This window comes from Brassica napus, unplaced genomic scaffold, assembly GCF_020379485.1.
Source record: "Brassica napus cultivar Da-Ae unplaced genomic scaffold, Da-Ae ScsIHWf_1432;HRSCAF=2021, whole genome shotgun sequence".
In the NCBI taxonomy this organism is placed as follows: Eukaryota; Viridiplantae; Streptophyta; class Magnoliopsida; order Brassicales; family Brassicaceae; genus Brassica; species Brassica napus.
Window position 1 is genome coordinate 71,859 of NW_026014845.1, and position 8,142 is coordinate 80,000.

Sequence of the window (8,142 nt, forward strand, 5' to 3'; positions counted from 1 at the left end):
TTAATGATCTTACTTAACGTCCTTATTGTGACTCCTGCATCAAACAACTCCCCTAGGTACTTAGTCATTCAACCAACCATCCCCACAGACATAAGTAACCTTTCAGAAGTCTTTGAAAGGATAAGGGTTTGCATCTAGCCTTTTTTGGCTCATGCACAATCCGAAATCCTTTTGCCTTATAGGCAATAGTACCAAGTCCATCTTCTGGACTGACAAAGCTCATTATATCCTAAGTCAATCAACCAACCATCCTAACATGACTTGGAACTAATGAGTCTTCATCTGGCCTGACCGGCCTTGGGACTTAACCCAGACAGCATATATGATTTGTTCATACCAACCGATGCATTCATTAATCAGGTTAGGACCGACACCTTGAACCATCATTCAGAGTTAAGGTCGTCCATACTCAACCATGATCAGATCTTACACGGCCTTCCTTGAACAATCACATTTAGGCTCAGTATCTATGGTCTACGACACATAGTACTAGCTACACACTTCGCCATGACTCTTAGCCAATCTCGAAGCTATCAACACCAAGGTTGATATCTAGAAGCATCACATCAATACTCTTACTCCAGCAACGTGACTATCCATACTAGTGTTCGGCCATCGAACCATCGTCATGAAACATGATACGACCACTAGACTTGATAAGCCATCGTCCACTTAGCATGTACTGATATAACCGGCCTTCCATTGCCATCATGTGGGTCTAAGCCCTACATGAGGCATATGGCGCCTATCCTACTCACCAACCCAAGGTTGATCTTAAGATATCCCACTTAGCCTTTGCGGCCAGAACCATCCATCCATTGACCATGGATTATGGTTCATACATCAATCATGTTGTACGGATTGCTTTATCCTTAAGGCCTTCGCTATTTCCTTACAATCATGTATTGACCTGTAGGACAACCTATTTCCATCATGTGGGTCCACGCCTAACATAATGCATGTGGTGTCCTTGTGACCATCGAACCACTCGTACCCTTTTCGGTCCCGTTCTGTTCGTACCCTTTCAGTTCCGACCCGTTTGTACCCGTTCGGTCACGAACCATTCACATCTGATGGATCATGATACGTTCGTACCTCTTGGATCATGACACGTTTGTACCTCTTGGATCGCAACACGTTCGTACCTCTTGGATCACGACATGATCGCAGATCTTGGATCACGATACATTGCATCCTTGGGATCACGATGCACCCTTTGGTCATTGGTACCCTTTGGTCCTCGTACCCTTTGATACTTGCAACCCTTGGTATCTCGTACCTTTTGGTTACTTGCATCCTTTGGTATCTCACAACCTTTGGTAATTCATGACCCTTGGCAACACGCAACCTTTGGCGACTAGTACCCTTTTGATCAAACCTATCCGCTATGGTTAGCAAACAACGTAACCAACCATGACCCCAGGGTCTATAACGTGGTAATATGGTTAACTATCACGTTCCATATATATATATAGACATAAAAATATAAAGAGACAGAGATAGAACCACTCACAGCCGCGATAGCCCTTACCGATCGGTCAGTCCGTCTCTCGGCTAACCACCCTTGGACCCTTGGTCCTTGGCGCCTATTTCCCTCCAGGAATAGGTATTCCTATTGGCCTTAGTGACTTATAAAATCCACGGCCTCATATGGCTAAAGCCATACTCACCATGAACCGGATCGTGCCCTTATGGCTTTGATCCTGGATTATGCCCTTCCGGCTTAGATCCTCGTTTCTCATTGGGGGATCCCTTTGTTTAGGACGTATGTCTTTTGTCTCAGACAGAATGAGACTGAATGAGAATGAATTCATAATCCCTGGACGTCCTCCCCTTTATATATAGAACCAAAGTTCATGTGCGAAGAGTCACATCCCTTCGAAGCATCCTTTTGGGACAGATCTTGGCCATCGATTACAATCAATGGTCCAGATCGTACCTGTTCAGAAATAGAAGGTTTCAGACCTTATAGGCACGTCCAACCCAAGACAAGACCTGGTACCCAAGCCCACGGCCTGCCCATAAGAGCCCAACGACTCATGGACTACATGGCCGGACCTCATGGTCCGCCACTGACCCGGACCAGGACCATCGGCCCAAAACTCGAACAGTCCGTCGAGCTGAGATGAGCTGACTCCCAGCTGCCTCAGCTGAGTGAGATAGTAGTCCAGCTAGTTGAGCTGATTTAACTTGGAACGAGCTAGGCTGAGCTTGACCGAGCTACGTCTAGCTGATCGAGCTTCTCGTAAGCATCGCCCAGCTTCTGTACAGCTTATCCTAGGTGACTTCTTTCTCTTATAAGGTTAAGTCTCAGCATCCTCACGTCCTTAACCTTCTATCTTGGCCATGGAACGCTAGCCTTAAGGTCTTAAGACCGGCTGGTACGTTTCCCTCGAACCATGGTCGTCCCGACAATCCTATCCATGATTGGGGGCGTGATAAGTCTCCACCACTTGAAATGGATTCGTCCTCGAACCCGGTGATGATTATACCTTGTCTTAAGACAAAATATTCCAGCCGAACTTATTCTAGTCTTGATCAGGGAATAGAACAAGCCTGATTCAGAACAACAAAAACCACTTCGATGATCAAATTCCTTTGACCGTCGTTATACAAGTCTCCCTTACTTGATAAGGATTTAACCACAAACAATCCTATCAGGGGGTCCTTCTGGTTTTGCTTATGGCACCCTTACTGGTCTACTTCGACCACAGTCGAGGGTCCATCAAGCATTCATTCAAGTGATACTTGTAATTCCATCCAAAGACATTCCTTGTGTCACTAGACGAACTCTCCAGGTTGCGGTCCTAGTATCCAACAAGTCTATGTCATTCTTTCGAATATCATCTTCTTCAGATTTTATTCTATCTCTGATCATAGTCCACGACTAGATCATAACAAGTCCCTAGGACATGCTGCATACTCGAGCCTTAGTAGATTTGGCCAATCCCCACGCCACTCGATGTACCAGTCAAGTCCTCACGAACTCGTTCCAATCTTTAGGCTGCTCGTCCTAGAACGAGTCGTAACAGATTGTTATGGTTCTTTTGTCCTTTATGGACAATAAGGTTCATGACCTCAGCCAGAACGTACTGGATCATCCCCATAACCAGCCACAACCTTTTCAGGCTTGGCCACTTTGCGATCTTAGTCCCTCCAGACTAAAAACGCCTCAGACTTGACCTCTGTCCTTCACTGGACTTTGTCATAATTCGATCCTGGTCCATTTATGGACGTGATCGTATTCCGGTCCTGGTCCACTCAGGGACTCGACTGTTTCACCCCGACCATAGGTCCATCTCCGAATAGGTCGTGGCCTGATCCTCATCCCTTACTGGACTTGATCATTCTCTTCTCAACCTTAGGTCAATCTCCCACTTGGTTGTACTGTGACCATGGTCCTCTCTCGGACGTGGTCGACTTCAGCTCGGCCATCTCGGCAGGAGCCATCAGAAACAGACTCTAGGACAGTGGAGCTGCCCCTGGTTCCAGTTCAATCATAAATGGATCCGACCTATCAGGGGGGACACCCTGTAGCGAGCGGAACACATCTGGGAACTTAGACACCAACGGGTCCTCAGACAGATCTTTCAGATCAACAGAATTGCTGTGCTCAATAGTTGTAGTTGTGGTAAAAAAATACTTCACAACCCTGTCTATGCATCCGATTCACTTGGACTGCTGACACCCCTTCTTTCCTTAGAGCAGGACTCAGACTCAGACTTTGGTACTGGATCGGGTGAGGTCCAGTCTCCAATTGCACACGAACTTGGTGGCAATCGAGAGTGGCCCAATACTTTCCCAAAGAGATTCATGTATAGGATCATCTCATGATTCTGTAGGCGCGTGGATATTTTTCTCAATCAGATCTACAGGCAGATTTCTCCACTGGATCATCACCGGGATATTTTTCATGAGCCCTAGTGAATGCATTATTTGCCCACCGGCTGCCCTCACTAGTCTCGAATCATCCCAGAACTCAGACAGAACAGACTCTTTCCGACCAGTCCCGGACTCACAAAACTATGTGTAGCCTCTGTTTTTCGAAAAGTATGTGTGTTTCCACACCACAAATCCACTTGTGGAAAATATCTCAGTTCATGACCACACCACAAAGAACGTCCCATAACATCCCTCATGACGTCGCCAATCACTTAATACTTCCACTACCATTAGGTACCTAGATGAGTAGGATTTCGGTTCGATCACATATTTGGAAAACGTCCCATACCATTCTCCAAAGCGTCTTACTATTGCAAATGCTCACACCATTCACAACAGCAATTATAATATACTACAATCCCCAACATACTAAGATACTTAACATCATGTTCTTCCAATGATTGGAATGAACACCCTGAGTTTCCTCATTCTTTCTTTGGATGGATTCAGATTGAAATTGATTCATTCCATCTGACTCGATTAATGGAAACCTACCTTGACTTATACCGAGTCCTAACTGATCCATCTGATCAGAAGTCCACTCGTGTACTGGTCATGTAGTGTCTCCCTTGAGTCAGATTTTAATATTGCATATGCTTTACTTATTATGAACGACCATCAAGGGATAACACTTTACTTCAGTAGAATGCTGCACGTTTATTTCAACCCAAGCCACTCTGTGGTCCATGTTACTTCCCTTTTTCAGGTCATCCATAAACAAGTCTTGCATTGCTTCCATCCCTTCCAACCCGTCTATTACTTCTAAATACTAGATATACCAACCTTTCTGTTTTTAGGTTCTTGCCCTTGGAAAACGTATCTTGGCTAAGCCGGTTCATCTTAGAATTCCCACATTCACAAGCATGATACCCTAGCTTTCCTCAACTCTTTCTTGGCTCACCCAAACTAAGGTTTCATAGTCATCATAGTTTGGAAATAATTTCGGTATGAAACTCATAATCTTAGAGCGTTGTCCTAAACAGGATCAAGCATGCTCTGATACCAACTTGTAATAGCCCGATCCGGCCGACAAGACCGTGGTCAAAGCCTTACATCGCTCGGTCCACTTCCTGGCCGAACCTCTTAATTTTTGCCCTTTATTTATGATATCGCCTAAAGGCAAGGGCTAACTTAAACCTTATCTAAAGTCTTCCCTAGTCATTAATAGGTTAGATCCTTTCAACAGATACGCAGCGGATTACTCTCTAGTTAACCATTGGTCTAAAACAAATCTAACACTTGTCTGGTCGAATCACCTTAGCCTTGGTCAGCTTACTCAACTACCAATTAGCTTAAAGGTCAATCCTAAACCCAAACCAAGCCATACGATTCTGAAGTTCCATTCCCCTAAACCATTCTATCTAGATCTACATAAGTAAATGCTAGATCATACATTTGCCACATCTATGGAGCTTATTAGCTCATCGGTCCTCCATTGACTCAAATTTCTCTTGCTTGACAGCTGAACCCCGATCACTCAATGATCTTACTTAAGGTTCTTATCGTGACTCCTGCATCAAACAACTCCCATAGGTACTTAGTCATTAAACCAACCATCCCCACATACATAAATAACCTTTGAGAAGTCTTTGAAAGGATAAGGGTTTGCATATGGCCTTTCTCGGCTCATGCACAATCCGAAATCCTTTTGCCTTATAGGCAATAGTACCAAGTCCATCTTCCGGACTGACAAAGCTCATTAGATCCTAAGTCAATCAACCAACCATCCTCACATGACTTGGAACTGATGAGTCTTCATCTGGCCTGACCGGCCTTGGGACTTAACCCAGACAACATATATGATTTGTTCATACCAACCGATGCATTAATTAATCAGGTTAGGACTGACACCTTGAACCATCATTCAGACGTAAGGTCGTCCATACTCAATCATGATCAGATCTTACACGGCCTTCCTTGAAACACTTAGGCTCAGTATCTATGGTCTACGACACATAGTACTAGCCACACACTTCGTCATGACTCTTAGCCAATCTCGAATCTATTAACACCAACGTTGATATCTAGAAGCATCACATCAATACTCTTACTCCAGCAACGTGACTATCCATACTAGTGTTCGGCCATCGAACCATCGTCATGAAACATGATCCGACCACTAGACTTGATAAGCCATCGTCCACTTAGCATGTACTGATATAACCGGCCTTCCATTGCCATCATGTGGGTCTATGCCCTACATGAGGCATATGGCGCCTATCTTACTCACCAACCAAAGGTTGATCGTAAGATATCCCACTTAGCCTTTGCGGCCAGAACCGTCATCCATTGACCATGGATTATGGTTCATACATCAATCATTTTGTACGGATTGCACTAGCCTTAAGGCCTTCGCTATTTCCTTAGACTCATGTATTGACCTGTAGGACAACCTATTGCCATCATGTGGGTCCACGCTCAACATAATGCATTTGGTGTCCTTATGACCATTGAACCACTCGTACCCTTTTCGGTCCCGTTCCGTTCGTACGCTTTCAGTCCCAACCCGTTTGTACCCTTTCGGTCACGAACCGTTCACATCCGATGGATCATGATACGTTCGTACCTCTTGGATCACGACACATTCGTACCTCTTGGATCACGACACGTTCGTACCTCTTGGATCACGACATGATCTTTGGCAACACGCAACCTTGGATCACGATGCACCCTTTGGTCCTCGTACCCTTTGATACTTGCAACCATTGGTATCTCGTACTTTTTGGTTACTTGCATCCTTTGGTATCTCACAACCTTTGGTAACTCATGACCCTTTGCAACAGGCAACCTTTGGCGACTAGTACCCTTTTGATCCAACCTATCCGCTATGGTTAACAATCAACGTAACCAACCATGACCCCATGGTCTATGACGTGGTAATATGGTTAACTATCACGTTCCATATATATATATCATATAGACATAATAATATAAAGAGACAGAGATAGAACCACTCACAGCCGCTATAGCCCTTACCAATTGGTCAGTCGGTCTCTCGGCTAACCACCCTTGGTCCTTGGCGCCTGAATGAAAATGAATTCATAATCCCTGGAAGTCCTCCCCTTTATATAAAGAACCAAAGGTCATGTGCGAAGAGTCACATCCCTTCGAAGCATCTTTTTGGGACAGAAGTTGGCCATCGATTACAATCAACGGTCCAGATCGTACCTGTTCAGAAATAGAAGGTTCCAGACCTTATAGGCACGTCCAACCCAAGCCAAGACCTGGTAACGAAGCCCACAGCCTGCCCACAAGAGCCCAACGACTCATGGACTACATGGCCGGACCTCATGGCCCGCCATTGACCCGGACCCGGACCATCGGCCTAAAACTCGAACAGTCCGTCGAGCTGAGATGAGCTGACTCCCAGCTGCCTCAGCTGAGTGAGCTAGTAGTCCAGCTAGTTGAGCTGATTTAACTTGGAACGAGCTAGGCTGAGCATGATTGAGCTACGTCTAGCTGATCGAGCTTCTTGTAAGCATCACCCAGGTTCTGTACAGCTTATCCTAGCTGGCTTCTTTTTCTTATAAGGTTAAGTCTCAGCATCCTGCCGTCCTTAACCTTCTATCTTGGCCATGGAACGCTAGCCTTTAAGGTCTTAAGACCTGCTGGTACGTTTCCCTCGAACCATGGCCATCCCGACAATCCTATCCAGGATTAGGGGCGTGACAGGTGGTTTGCCGTCTGCGACGTTGCGAGAAGTCCACTAAACCTTATCATTTAGAAGAAGAAGAAGTGGTAACAAGGTTTCCATAGGTGAACCTGCAGAAGGATCATTGTCGTACCCTGGAAACAGAATGACCTGAGAACGATGAAACATCACTCTCGGTAGGCCGGTTTCTTACTGTGCCTGCCGATTCCGTGGTTATGCGTTCATCCATGCCCAAGACTTCAGCTTTTGTTGGATCGTACGCATAGCTTCCGGATATCACCAAAGCCCGGCACGAAAAGTGTCAAGGAATATGTAACTAAACAGCCTGCTTTCGCCAACCCGGCGACGGTGTTTGTTCGGAAGTAATGCTGCAATGTAAAGTCTAAAACGACTCTCGACAATGGATATCTCGGCTCTCGCATCGATGAAGAATGTAGCAAAATGCGATACTTGGTGTGAATTGCAGAATCCCGTGAACCATCGAGTCTTTGAACGTAAGTTGCGCCCCAACCCTTCTAGCCGAGGGCACGTCTGCCTGGGTGTCACAA

General features: G+C 45.5%; 1 non-coding gene across 1 annotated transcript; it reads left to right on the forward strand.

Moving 5' to 3' along the window:
* The first annotated feature begins 7,983 nt into the window (after nt 1-7,983).
* On the forward strand, nt 7,984-8,139 carry LOC125597342. Its single transcript, XR_007331657.1, has one exon. It is a non-coding gene; the product is annotated as a 5.8S ribosomal RNA (ribosomal RNA).
* Nucleotides 8,140-8,142: the final 3 nt, after the last annotated feature.